The 15,544-nt window shown below is 36.4% G+C and overlaps 1 pseudogene; it reads right to left on the bottom strand.

Annotated features, from left to right (window-relative positions):
• Positions 1-6,880: 6,880 nt before the first annotated feature.
• Positions 6,881-7,928, bottom strand: LOC101705300 (protein L-Myc pseudogene; annotated as a pseudogene).
• Positions 7,929-15,544: the final 7,616 nt, after the last annotated feature.

The following is a 15,544-nucleotide window of genomic DNA, read 5'->3' as shown; positions in this document are numbered from 1 at the left end:
AGTCTGTCGGGAAAAAGGAAATTTTCAACATTGTTGTTGGGAATGTAAACCAGTAAAACTCTGAAAATCAGTATATCGATTCCTCAACGAGCTAAAATAGAAATTACATTGGAGCCAGGAATAACTTTCCTGGGTATCTTCCTAAAAGAATTAAAATCATCATATTCCTGTGATACATGTTGTGTAGAGAAGCACAACTCGTAATACCTAAATGGGAGTGATCTGTACACCTATCAAGAGATGAATGGATAAAGAAATTGTGATATATATACCCAGTGGAGTATAATCAGCCATAAAGAAAGATAAGTTTGAGTCTTTTGTAGGAAAATGGATGGATCTGGAGACCATAATACTAAGTGAAATAAGTCAGTCAAAAAAGGTTAAATGCCAACTGGATTCTCTAATATGAAACACCCCAAATTTAAACAATGTAAAGAGTATAATTAGGGAGTCTCATTAAGTAACAGAGAGATAGGTCTTGTAGAGTTGTGAAAGGAATCTGGAGGGAGAGTAGGAAGAGTAAAATTGATAAAGCTACGTACATATCAATTTTCCAAGCTGAACATAATCACTATGTATTGCAAACATATACTTGTAACAAATTTCAAATAAATAAATAAAATGTTTTCCTGTCAGAATTTCAGTAGTTGGAGCCTAGAATAGTCGTAAGGGAATCAGGTATTCCTGGCCACTTTGTGCATGGGCCTATTGATCAAGAATCAGTTGCTTTGTGAACAATTCTGAATGGTAGCTGCAGCATGACCTTTTTCTGACTATATAATTTGAAAGCTTCTCCTTTGGGAGATACTTTTTGAATATTTAAGCAAACTCTGGATGTGTTCATAATTTTTGTCCATTATAATAAAATTATTTTTATACTTTTACTATATTTTTCTGTTTTCAATTTTTAATCTTTTTCTTTCAGAGTCCTTTATTGTCTACACATTTCCTTAACTGTAGTCTATTTGTGATTTTAAATGTGTATCTCAGGGGTTAACTCTTCCCATCACATATGTTTAGCCAGATATAGTCTCTGAAGTTATGTCTAATGAACAAACTTCCCTTTACTAATGTCCTTCTGAAGGGGGTTATAATGTGGCAACTTCACTGTCACATTGATCCACCATTTTGTGTAACTCATTAAACAAAGTAAGTCTAAACATTTTTTTAGAAAATTTAACTGAACACAGAAAACTCTCTATATAGCTAAAAATGTTGAATAAAAGATAGGATGCAAAGAAGTAAAAGCAGGTTCCATGAACTCATGTAGTTTACTGTGTCTTAAGAGTTCAGTGTACTTTCTGTGGCTGCTCAGTCCCTCCTTTGACATGTGGCATATTCATTTAACAACTCAGTATGATGACGTGTGTTTACCTTGGTGACTCAGAACATCTAAAGCCAATTTATGATGGGTATTCAGTTTGCATAGACACTTGATATTCCATGGAAGGGACTTAATCAATATAAGGTTCTGATACAACCAGCATTTATATTCCAAAGAGATAATAGATTTCAGGAAAAAAAAGTATGATGTTATGCTAAAATCTTAACTATCTCAACTGTGCTTATACTCTTGGATCTAGAAAGAGACTCTAAAATATATCTTTACTTGTCACAGACACTTTCCATACTTTTGCGTCCATGGATATCAAAACAAATGCCTGAAACTTGTTCCTACTGTAGAGTATTCCCTTAACTCCAGAGCCCATTGAAGTTCAGAAGTTTCGACAATACTTACATAGATATGAGCAGAACTCCAAAGGTAACATATATTGTCTCCAGAATCTAAACAAATTTATCAAATTGTCCTATTATTTTTGTTATATGGCAAAAATTGTATCATTGGTGCTGTCATTCTAGAAGAAATGTCAAAAGCTCCAAGTGAAATAAGTCAGTTACAGAAAGGTTAAATAACCACGTGAAACTGCATGGCTGGATCTGCAAAAGTGCATGGCTATGGCAAATCCCTGAACTGTAAGTGGATTTTGCTCCCACCTCTGACACACTTTTTTAAAAAAATCAAAAAATATAGGGTGGTTTCTACTTTTAATCACTCACTTATTGGCATAATATCTTTAAATAATTATTATTTAACAAAAATGTCTTCAATATAACTAAGCAGAGTAATTTTCTGTGAGGAGGAAGACAGCCAAAGTCTTATGAACTGTGTTTTCACAAAAATATGAGTATTTATATGATCTTGATACAGAATGGTGTTAGTTAATGCTATCTTTCTGACATGAAGAAAATGTGCTTGTTTATCTCTATTGATGTAAATGGAAAAGAAGGCATCTGCTAGGGCATTTAGATGTATGCAATGTTGGCTGACCTGCTCCAGTTAAGATACCAAATTAGCATTACCACTTAATAAAGTGTCTGATATTCCAGTTATTCTCCAGTGCCATACTAACAGGGTTTCTGAGACCAACCAAATATATGAACTAAATAGGAATTTGGTGAGTACTAGTGTGCCTACAATTTTAAAAATCCTGGATGGAGCAGCTATTCACTACTTCAGAGATTCACTAGCAATTTATCTTCTTCTCTTGCAGGATAGATTGAGATCATTTCATAGCATTTCCCAGAGCCCTGGATATCACAGTATAACGCACCTCTCATCACTGAGTTATTTTAGAGATTATGGCCAACTGTTTTCTTGCCAGACATTCTGGGTCTCAGGAAATGGCCAACAGGTCTGTTCAGAGTCTGACTAGGATCAGTATGAGTTGGGTTCAGGCCAAGATTCTGAGAATCACCTGAGTTTTATAACTGTGCACTCTGATCTTCATAGTGATGTGTGTCCCCAGAGACCTAGGGAGGTCATCAATAATAGCAAATAATTCTTGGAAGAGAGTTCATTGTTTCCTTTGTTTCAGCCCTCTGTGTAAGCTATGAAGACTGTTCAGAGTGTGTTGTTGTTATTATTGTCTGAGAATTGACAGTACTTTAACTTGAGTTTTCTGCCAAATAGACCTAGACATTTTGAAATATATTGGCCAAACAATCCCTTAAAAGTTTATCCAGCTATGTAATCACAAAGAGTCTGCCATCAATTACCTGTAGATTGCAGAGTGCAGAACAATGTGGTTATCAAATTTATAGGGCCATATCATATTTATATAGGACCATATCATATCATAATTATACTTGATATATTCCTGTTGGATCTCATTACCCTTGGTAAAGTCCTAAAATCTAGTTACATGAGAGTTCTTTGAGCATAACCATCAAGAAAATGGTCATAAAGTCATTTTCCAAGGAGGTATGAGATCGCCTCTCAAATTCATTCTAATATATTCATAAGCCAACACATATGAACAAATAAATGTACAAAAATACATAATTTTTAATTACCCATAAATAAATATACCAGGGGAGTGAATACCTGGATCCAAAAATAAATATCTTGTGGCCTTATTCTCAATTGTCATTTTTCTCCTTACTTTCTAGATCTTGATAAATGGAGTCCTCTGAGTGTCTTCACATAGTATACTAAATGGTTGTGTGAAGAACAGTTGGCACTTAATGGAGCTATTCACCAGGCAAACTTCCTAAGCTTTTGTATATTATCTCTAAAGTGCTAGCCAAGTCAGAGAATTTCCACTTCATTAAGTGTGAGCTGCAACTAAGTTCAGGCTTTAATTATACAACCTTGCTGCCTGATAAGGTCATTTCTAAATACTAAAGACAAATTATTGAATCTCATAGTCTGTGAGAAGGCATACATGTCAGTGATTAAGCCTGATCCATCAGCAGGGGTTTAACCTCTGTCCTGATCTAATACTCTTTAAAATCATCTAGTATATGTTCCATAAATCTGTGCAATAAGTTGGCAAGGTATGGCAAAGCTTTGGTTTAAAAGCTACTCCTCAAAGAACAAGTCTTGTACTTTTTACTGTAGAACCATGTTTCACAAAGGTTGAGAGAGAAAGAGAGATAATGATGGCTTGTACTAAAGGCCACATGTATCCTGATGGATGACACCAGTCCCAGGTGGAAGTATTAATTCTTCTTAGGCAAGGTAGGGAGTATCAATTGAGAAAATGTCACTCTATTAGGAAGCTTGTGGGAAGATCAAAAGTTTATAATGTTCAATCTATTTTCTTTCTATTCAAATGTACCCTGGTCATTCCTCAAAATACATACCTTAGCATAAAATGTCTGTTGAGGTAGTATGTTCAGTTGATCCTCTAATTGTGAAAACCTTAAAATAGGCATTGAGCTACATTTTAGAAGAAATTGTATCTTATGAAAACTACAATTTAATTTTTAATTTTTTTTCATTTGTCTATGGTTACCAATTCAATCATCTGATTACTCTTCATACATTTTTTAAAGTTATATCTGGGATCCTGGAATCACCACCCTACCCCCCCATGATTGTAGCTACAAAATTCTACGTGTCACTTAATAACCTAAACCTGCATTCAGACCCATGCCACCACTGAAGAGCTGTGATGCTACTGATTGTCAGGGGTCACCAGTGTCTCATTTCTCCCTAATGTGGAAGTTGTAGTACCAGGATATATATGTGACTAAGTTATTAGAAGAATAGCAGCTTGTATGTTTTCTGGGTCTCATCTGCTAATAGTTAATGTGTCTTTCAAATCTGAGTATGAAACATCACATTTAAAGAAGTAAATGAAATGTTTATTAAGAAGCTACTTCAAGAGTGTGGGCAAAGTAAAACCTGAAAGACAGAATACTGGGTTACAACAACCCATGCCGTACTTTCCTACTAAAAATTTGTGCTTTAGCAATATAGTAGCCAGCTGTGCATCTCAGTAGCAGTGTCTTGGGAATACAAGAAGCAATGTTGATATTTACCCACTTAGTATGAAGAATGGCAAGGTTTGTGGACATGTGCAAAGATGTCAAACTTGGATTTTTACTCACATAATGCTCCTTCTAAAAAGTTGTGTACATGTTTACCTGATGATCACAGGGGGTAAAATACGCCCACATCACTCTTCTGTTATGAAAACATGTATTTTATCATAATGGAATGGGGGTGACACTCTCAACAGCTGCCCCTGGGAAAGGAAAAAAAAACCCATCTGCATCACCCATTTGCCAGAGGAATGGCAAGATGTGTACAGGATCTCCAAAGCAGAAACAGCTAAGTTTTAGCCATGAATTACTCATTGCTATATTTCTGTGCATTTAGGATTTTTTAAAAGTTTTTCCTTCATTTATTCTGTTAGAAGTAGTCCAATTCAGTAAAATAACAGATGAAAAAACAGATTTACAAGTCTTGGAGGAGGTCAAAAGTGAATCATCAGATTATTTATGCATGGATGATGAAGATAATAATGACTTTTTTGAGAAATCTTTTATTAGAAGATGTCCCAGAAGGCAAAAGTTTAAAATCAGGCAATCAGTAATCACAACTAAATACAAAATTTCAGGTAAACTTACCTTTTAAAATAAATCTGACCCTTGCAGCAGAATTGCCCCAATTTTTTTTCCTTGTACAAAAACAACACCACTTTGCAAAAGGCATATAAAAATACATTATAAAAAAAAAAGACTCTTCCCAGCATAATATCCAGTAGCAGCTTGTAAAACACAAGCTATTTAGGTGGGACATCAGTAACCTATTGCCCACTTGTCCTTCCAAGCCAGCTCCAGAAGTCACTTTGCTCCTGAAAACCCTGCTCCAGAAGGTAGAGTGTCTATACATCCAAAAGTTCCACTGGGGTTCTCTGAGGTTAGGAAACAACCTCAGCAAGAGAACATCATGGACAGTAGGTTGGAAGCAGCACTTGGTTTTGCAGAACCACAGAGAGTGTTTACCATCTATCCCTCCTCCCCCACTTCCAAACCCAGAGCCAGCAGGCTCCTGTTTTTCTAGGCAGAATTTTGGAGGGGCTCTTTCTTCCAGGCCAAGCTGAAGGGTTGCTCACATGCCACCTACTGGGTTAGGTGGCCTTCCCATATTGGAGGCTACACCTCCATTCTACTTGGAGCTACTGAGTCCAACTAGAGCAAAATCCATCATAGTTGGGTAAGCAGAGCTCCTGCAAGTGCCTTTGCAACCCACCAGGAGGGAAGTCCACCTCATGGAGCCCTGAATGAGTCCCAAGGGCCCTCCCTAGAACCTCAGTAAAGCCTAGATTCTGGGAAAGGCATCTGATTCATGTCAAGCTGGCAGAGAGCCAGGCTGGTACTACAGAGCCAGCAAGCTCCCTAGACAGGTTTGTATGGTTCCAGTAGAACTTCAAAGGCAATGAAAGACTGAAATGAGAGGCAGGTGGGAAAGAGGAAGTATTACAGTGCTTCCTCGTGAGGTGCTTTATACCTGCTTGAGAAATCCAAGATGAATCCCAAAGGGCACTTGGAAAACACCTGGGTAAGGGAACAAGTTCATGAGCCAAGACTCCAGGCCTTCCTCAGGCCCCAGTCTAGGACCCATTTCTCTGAGTTTTGGGGAACTATTTCAGACCTGTGGGTAAAAGGTGGTATAGAACCCATTGCATAACAAAAGCAGAATGAAACAGAAATTCCCTTGTGAGGCCAGAAAGCTCTTTCCCTCAGAGAAGAGGGCCCAGAGGGCACTGAGACAAAGATCCAGAGGCCAAGCTCTTTAAATGTTCTCAAAGTCGCAGCATTAAGAGTAGAAGGAGGGGTGTTGCTTAACACATCATTATATATATATATATATATATATATATATATATATATATGTATAAAATGTTTGCACTCCTCATCTACTGTAAAGTGTCTGACAGTGAGGTAATGGTCCATTTTGATCAAGTCTATGAGCTTGTCTTCACTCAAGACAACTCCTCTGTCTCCTGGAAATAGGAGCCTCAGGGAGATTGTTCAGGCCCAGCTGTCCTTGCATCACCCCCAGAGACATCAGTGGGAGCATCCTTTTCTAGCCTAAAGCTTCTGTCTCTGTAGCCATCCTCTTCTCAGCCCCTACCAGGGCTTGCAGATTTGAAGGCCTTTCTGAGGATCACTACTTTGGGGGCCTTAGAGTAGCTGGCCAAGGTGGGTACCTGGTCCCTCAGGGCCAAGAACTGTGAGCAGAGGTCATTTTGACTTTTGTGCTCCAAGAAGTTGTGATTCTTCCTCTTGCTCAAGTCCTCAGTATCAGAACTGACAGGTCTGGGGTGGCAGGATGGAGGAGCCTCACTTTCTAGAGGTGGAGGGCTCACAAGCTCTTCATCCTTCTTATCTTGCTTCTCCTTGTGTGCTTTTCTCTCCACAGTCTCTTCCTGGGGACTCCTTTGTGGGCCTTCTTCTTGGAAGCAACGTTCTGGAGGAAAACGGGCAGCATAATCGTGCTGTTGCTGATGGATTGAGATATGGAAGTGTTTCATGCAGGGATCCAGAGGATCTGCCCATGCTGTGATGGTGACTGGCTTCTGTATACACAAAGACTGGCTTTTCTTCACTGTTACGACATCGATTTCTTCACCCTCCAAGTTGCTTGGGCTTTCGGACCCCGAGCAGTCCTGGGTCTTGGGCTCACCCAGCTGACAGGGGGTGGCGGGTGCCAGGTTGCTGGCTTCGAGGCTCGGAGTGCAGTCCAGTCCAGGGCTGCAGGCGCCTTGGGCGGATTCTCCACAGGGGCGCACAAGGGACCAGCCAGTGGCTCTCTCCTCTCTCCAGCCTTTCAGGGGCAAAGAAACCGCTCCACATGCAGTCTCCATGGATGATGGATGGATAGTTCCTGCCCCAAGCTTTCGAATGGCCCTCACATTCCACCTTATCCTTGGCACCCCCCACTGGGCCAAGGCTCTGGGGAACCAATCCCAGGGGCTAGGTCCCCAGCACCGGGACCAGAGCCCCAGGGTGGTGACGTGGGGGCAATGGCACCAGCTTGAATTTCTTCCAGATGTCTTGGCTGGACACCAGAAATCCACCCTGCAGTCATAGTCCTATAAATAATGCTGGTAAGAGTGGAAGGCCATGTCCACTCCCTGCAGGAGGGAAGGGGGACAGAGGGAGGAGGGGACCCTGGGTCCCTTGGCATGGTAGGCTGCTGAGCGCTTTTTTCTCCCCAAACCCACGGGCTCGCAGCCAGCACCCTGCCCTCCATTCCCGGGAAGCTTGGCTGTGAGTCAGAGCTCTCAGGGAAGAGGCTCACCATGTGGACCACGCTCTGGGGAGGGAGTTCAAAGCAAACTTTTCCAGCACTGCCCCAAGTGAACAGCTCCCAAGGCATGGCCTGGCCAAGTGGAGGGCGGGGAGCGCTGTGCCCAGTAGGTAGCCTGCTGCCTTCAGGCTGCTGGACCCCCAAGATAATAATGACTTTGATGTTGCCCATGTGAGCCAAAGTTCCTGTGCTTCGAAATCAAGCAAGAATTGACTGATGGACACAGGGAATGAAGAACTCCTTGATTCAGATAATGAAGAAAACAGCAATGTGAGTGCATAATCAAAATGTTGCAAAATGGTCATGTAACCAAATGGCACCATTAGAAGTTGGTCTGAAAATATAGTGAGGATCTTGGTAAGGTTGAAACCTGTTGGACAGAATGGCAGCCCTGCCATTCAATGTTGAAAATTACAGCAGATGAAATGCTGCAAGATGCTGTGAAATATAAAGATTGAAACACAAGTTAAATATTCTGTATGTATCAATAGCCATATTCAAAAATGTATTTATTATAACACCTTACTAGCTCAAATGAAAGCATTCATAGGTCTGCTGTACTTAGCAGGGTTTTCTCATAATAATTGCAGGAATGTAAAAAACTTATGGAAAAGCAATGAGCTGATATATGACAAAAATTTATGCCCTTCTAAATGCAAAGACTTACTCTATTTTCAATTTAGAAATTTATCCTGGAACTCAGCTACCAGGTTCTTAATCATATAGTAATAAACCAAATGATGTTGTGAACAGACTTGTTGCTCTCATATCCTGAACTAATCAGAATGTGACATTCAACAATTAGTTCACCAGTTTTCTCTCAATGTTACATTTTCTAACAGCTCAGAAGTTGACCAAAGTAGGAACTATATGCAAGAATAAGGCAGAAAATTAAAATGAAATGTTGTAATTTCAGAAAAAAGAATTGTGTAATACAATATTTGGATTTCAGAAAGGTTTACATTGGTCTTGTGTATCATGTCAACATTAAACCATGATGGAAATATTAATAGGGAAACCCTGATAAAATGGAAGCCTGAGATGGGAACATTTTACAACAAAACCAAAGGTGGAGTAGATGTTAATGAATTATGCAGCAACTATAATGTCACTCAAAACACAAAGCTTTGGCAAATTGTTGTGTTTTGCTCAATCCTAAACATGTGTGGCAGAAATTGTTTGATAGTTTACAAAGAAAAAACAAGTGCTAAATACCACGTCAAAATTTTCTTAGAGGACTGGGCCTAGAATTCATAAGAGATCATTTACAGCATAGGAAAAACAAATGTTTCCACCCAGGGAACTATGCAACAGAAATTGTCAAGCACAGTGGTGAGCAGACAGGTGAACAAACAGGTACATCATCCCAAAGTCCTACAACAACAATGGGAAAACCAAAAAGATGTCAACTGTGTCCTAGAAAAAGGACAAGAAGACAAAATATATGTGCTATCAGTGTAAGTGAAACTGGTGTATGGAGCATGTAGTTTTCATGTGTGAAGACTGTCTTAGGTATGACATTTGAAGCAAAGATTATTTCTGTAGTAGAATTTTGTTTGTATGTACATTGTAGTTCACATAGGTTTTTATTTTTTAGGTTTGTAAGCAAGGAAACAGCTGAAGTGAAAATGCAGGTAAGTATTCATTACATATCTGGTATTTTATTTTATTGATATCTTTTTTTGTTGTTAAGTGCACATTGTACAATATAGTAGGAACCTCCCAACCAAACAGGAAGAGAAGAGAATGATGAGTGACCTGACACATAGGAGAGGAAAGCTAAGCACATGTGCTATCAGTGTAAGCAAGGTATGTGCATGGAACAGGCAGTTGTCATTTGTGAAGACTGACTCAAGTATGACAGTTGAAGCAAAGGTTATTTTTGTTGTAGAGTTCTATTGGTGCTTTCTTTGCATTTCATATAGGAATTTATTTCTAATGTTATCTTTTAGGTTTTCTAAGCAAGTACCCCATTGATGTGAAAATGTTGATGTTTATTCTAAATGCACAATACATGTTAAAATTTTATACTTTACTGATATTTTATGTTCCTTTTAACTATACATTGTGTAATATAATAACCTCCTGAAAAAGCAACAAGACCAGTGAGATGTCAATTATGTCCTACAAAAAGGCCAGGAAAACAAACTACATGTGCTCTCTGTGCTAGCAATACTTGTGTATGGAATGTGCTGTTGTCATGTGTGAAGACTGCCTTATGTGTGATAACTGAAGTAAGGATTTTTTTGTAGAGTGCTATTGGTATTTTGATTGTAGTTCATATAGTAATTATTTCTGTTGCTATTTTTTAGACTTTGAACAGCAAAAAACAGTTGCTGTTGAAAATTTTGATGGTTTATTATGAACATACAAAAACTTTTAAAAATTCAAAACTTTATTTAAAAATTATTTTTTTTGTTAAGTATCCATTATTTAATATAATAAAACTCATAAAATTAAAATTGATTCATCAGTAGAAATATTCTAAATAATAAATGTAAATATTACACACCAAAGTTTCTGTGCCTTTATAATAAAATTTGTTATGACCCTCTTAAGGAAAAAACAAATGATAGTATGATACTTAAGCTTAGCACTCGTGGATCAATTACAAGTTATTACAAGAATGTGGCAAGAGGAAAATTTAAGGCTGTAAAGATGCCTAACAAGAGTTGAAGTTACTGCTAAGGAATGAAACTTTCTCTGATCTTTGACTGATGCTGTCCATGACCTAACTTTGTGAAAAGTCATATGCAACAAAGTCTGAATGATGTGATAAACAATATACCAGCCTCAAGGGCCATAGGACACAGCAGAGCAAAGATCTAATTCAACAAGTTTGGGCTGTGTATAAATTCCTAATGCTTCTTACCATTCACCACCACCACTGCAGAGGACCTCTGTAGGCAAATCCAAAATCACAGGTAACATGTTTGGACTTTTTGCTTCCCCACACTCCAGAATTACTGGGCTCAGTCTTACATAAAGAAAATGAACAGATACACTGGATTTTCAAAGATGCATAAAAAGTAATAATTTCAAAGGCATTCCATTGTAAGGAATTGTAAAGTGAAGAAATAATGAATCTGAAATTGCCTGAATTACAGAAAGTATACCTTTTTTGCCTTTGCAGTATTAAAATGTTGTTTATAGATAAACAAAGTATACTACAATTTTGTGTTGGGATGTATTAAGGGCATTGAGTAGTCAAAAACAATATTATCTGTAATTATGGATATCTGTAGGCACATTTTCTTCCTTTGGCATCCTTTTAAAATCAAGGACAGTTATCCCTCCTCTCAAAAATGATTCATAATCAAAAGATAAAAATCACTGACCAAAATAGTGTATATAAAGCAAAATTAATCAGTGCCAGAAAGATCAAGTCTCCAATTAAAAACCTGCTGCAGATTCCAAGATAGCATCAAGATCTATGGTGTTGTTCCAAAGTGTTCACTTTTTAATTTTAAAATGTTAAATCTTGAAAAATTGAATTGTTTTATACCATTGCCGAAGAGCAAACTAAAACACACACTCTATGATATTCAGAGGGTGCCTATTTCCATCTTCTTAAATGTGTCATGATTCTGAAAATTCAGTAAATATTCACACCCTGGGAATATATTTGGAGGTAAATTTCCCAGCCCTGTTTACACCTCAGATCACTCCTGAGGAAGGCCTTAGCAGGATACTGACAATAAGAACAGGTTATGCAATGGATTAAAGATCTAAACATTAAAACAGAAACACTAAACCAGCTGGAAGAGAGGTTAGGAAGAACTCTTGAAGATATTGTTGTAGGAAAAGATTTTATGAACAAAACCTCAGTTGCCCATGAACTAGCACAAACAATCAACAAGTGGGATCTCTTCTTACTAAAATGCTTCTGCACAGGAAGAGAAACCACCAACAGTGTGAAGAGACAACCCACAATGTGGAAAAAATTTTCACCATCTATCCCTCAGACAAAGGTCTACTATCTAGAATTATAAAGAACTTAAAAACATCAGGCATCCCAAATTTCAACACCCAATCCAAAAATGGGCATCTGAAATGAACAGACATTTCTCAGAAAAAGAAGTAGAAATAACAAATAAACATATGACAAAATGTTCAACATCACTGGTCATTTTAGAGATGCAAGTGAGAACAACATTGAGATTCCACCTTACCCCAGAAAGAATGGCTGCCATCATGAAATCACCCAATAACAAATCCTGGCTGGGCTGTGAGGAAAGAGCGACACTACTCCACTGCTGGTGAGAATGTAGACTGTTGCAACCACTGTGGAAATCAGTATGGAGATACCCCAAAGAACTAGGACTGGAAGTCCCATTTGACCCAGCTATTTCCCTGCTGTGTATCTTCTCCAAAGAATTAAAAGAATCATACCACAGTTATATATATGCACCCATGTTCATAGCAGCACAATTCATGATAGATAAAACTTGGAAACAACCCAATTGCCCATCAACTGGAGACTGGGTAAAGAAAATGTGTTTTTTAAAAATCATATGAATTACTACTCCTCCATAAAAATGAGAAATTAGAGACATTTATAGATAAGTGAATGCACACTGAGGCCATACTCTTAAGTGAAATAAATAGGACACACATGTGTAAATACCAAATACTTTCTCTAGTGGGAGAAACTGAAAGTGTAAATAAGAAGTAAAAGGTATAATAGATAACGTGAAATAGGAAGAAAAGGTGCAAAGGGGAAGGAGAAATGGGAGGAGTGGGGGAAAAGAAAGAAGGGAATGGAATTAATATGAGAAAATTTAAAAATGGAAATGAAGTCTTTGTAAATAGGGAGAGGTGGAGGGTTCAAGGGAGGGCAGGGGAACAGGGGAAAAATACGAATCAAGTTGGATTATGTAAGGGTGGAAATTTCCAATGATGAATGTCATTATATTGTATACCTTAAATGTACCAATATAATTAATAAAAAAAGAACAGGTTGTGCAAGTACATATTTTTGCTTACATGGATGCTGTTTTATATTGGTGTTTGTAAACTGCAATTCAAACTGAGAAGTCAGATTAATTTTGGTTGTAAATATTTGCAATCTGTTACTTAGATAATTTCTGCATCCACATTTGAGTATATTTTTAGAATTCCAACAACATACACATGCTCACTCACCATATTGCAATGAAACATGTTTATTTAAAGCCAAATTCCAGTATATGAAAGCATGAATTAATTGTCTCACACTAGCTCACACTTGACTTTTAGAATTTTAAAAAAAATTTTCACAAAATTTTATTTTGTTTCATTGTGCCTGTTCCACGTAAGCAAATGATGTTATTTCCACACACAATCTTGTCCCTTTTTTTATAATTGGAGATAATTGTTTGCTACGTGACATTAATTCTATAATGATTTCAAGATTATCCTGTTTTTCCTTTATTTTTAAGCATGGAAGCAGGGCTGTGGTGATCTTTCCATATCTCCAAACCAACACTAGAACCAGCAAATGTTTAACTGGAAAAGCAGGTGCTAAAGAAGCTACCATTTATGCTATTGCTTGTGTTTATATCACTTTATGAGAGAGAGAAAAAGAAAATATATACTCATACTTTACAAAAATACATATAGAGAATCCCTGGAAAGACGCAAAAGGTTTTTTTTTTTTTTAAGTACAATTAAATATACTTGAGAAAATGTCAAAATAATAAGAAACCAAAAGGAGCTGATGAACAGAGACAGCTTTAGAGTTGAGATGATTCTTTAATCACTTTTTACAGTTTTACTTTTAACAGTATGAACACCTTCATTAAAATTTTAAAAACTATTCACTTGAACTGGGAGAAGACATTGAAAATAATGAATGTAGCACCATATTCTATGTAGCCATCTAAGAATTCGTTCATACTAAAAGAACAATTTTTCACTTTGTATCACTTTCTCTGGCTAACATTATTAATATAAGTTTAAATCATTTTTAGGAAATTTTGCAATCTATGTAATTTTATGATAGTTAATTAAAATAAGATAATTTAATAAATATTTTACCTATATACATAAATTAAAGTAAATGGCTTAAAAGGTGAATATGTTAATGTATCAAGGTCATTTTACACCATTCTTATTATAATCTAAATATAGTATCATGAATATAATGTCATTATTAGTAATTAATGTGTTGAATAAAAGCATAATTCTTACAATATAAAATTTGAGAAAGAAAAATATTTTTGTATTTTTGTTATTTTACAATCACATTTCTAATATTTTTAAGAAAGTGTGAAAGAAGACAGGATTACATTTTTGTAACGGTGATTTAGAATCAATTTGAGAAACCAAAGTTCTTTTTCAATAAAGAATAATTTGGAGCTGAGGGAAATAAATAGGACACACACGTGGAAATGCTGAATAGTTTCTCTGGTGTGAGAAACTGAAAGTGTAAATAAGGATCAAAATGTATGATAGATAATGTGAAATAGGAAGAAAAGATACAAAGAGGAAGTGGAAGTGGGAGGGGTAGGGAAAGGAAGGAGGGTTTTGAAATTAATATGAGAAAATGAAAGAATGGAAACAAAGTCTTTGTAAATAGGGAGGGGTGCAGGGGTTGAAGGGAGGGCAGGGAAAGTGGGAAAAATAGAAATAAAGATATATTTTGTAAAGGTACAAATCTCCAATGATGCATGTCATTATATTGTATACCTAAAATTTACCAATAAAATTAATTTAAAAATAATAATTTTGTTATCTGGCATCCAGTTGGTATATTATTTTTTAGTCTAAATTCTGATCATTTTATTTTGTTAAATTTAAAACACTTTACCTCAGAAGCTTGAGATTTTTTTCATGGCTATAAAAAACTTACATGCATATGTACATTAAGTCACTTAATTTTCTGTTAAAATGCTAGTTTTCTTTATGAAATATTTTGTACCTGAAATAAACACGTAAATTTCAATTGTCATAAATCACTTATAAGACAATGAAAATGTTTATACTTTGCTTTTTTCTATTACTATCAGTTAATATTAAAGATAGTAAATTTTTAAGTAAAATATGTATAATGGCGTAATTTTATCTGAAAAATTGTTTTTACACAGTTTTAAAAGTAATATTACCTCTGAAGTCACAAGAATAACAATCATCTTTGAAATAGTCTTCCTTAAGTTTCTGACATGATCCTTTGACTTCACAAGAACTTCTATTAAGTATTGGATGAATCATTTATTCTATATCTAAAAGTAGGTAAAAAGTAGAGTAAATAATCTTTGATCTTCAGCATTGTTACAGAATAATACTCATGTTGACCATGTTAAAATAGATGAATTATAATAATTGGAGGTTATATGTCAGAAAAATTAATGACTATGCCCAACTCTGGAGTTGAAACTAAGTATTGTGAAGAAATGTTGTTAAAGTGTGAAACTGTTGCATAATGTAATGTGATTACTTTAAAGATATCAAGTAGAA

This window comes from Heterocephalus glaber, unplaced genomic scaffold (genome assembly GCF_053883595.1).
Source record: "Heterocephalus glaber isolate CG9 unplaced genomic scaffold, H.glaber_assembly_v1.0 deba00001461, whole genome shotgun sequence".
Lineage (NCBI taxonomy): Eukaryota > Metazoa > Chordata > Mammalia > Rodentia > Bathyergidae > Heterocephalus > Heterocephalus glaber.
Note: the sequence above shows the minus strand (reverse complement) of the source record. Positions and strands in the feature narration are given on the sequence as shown.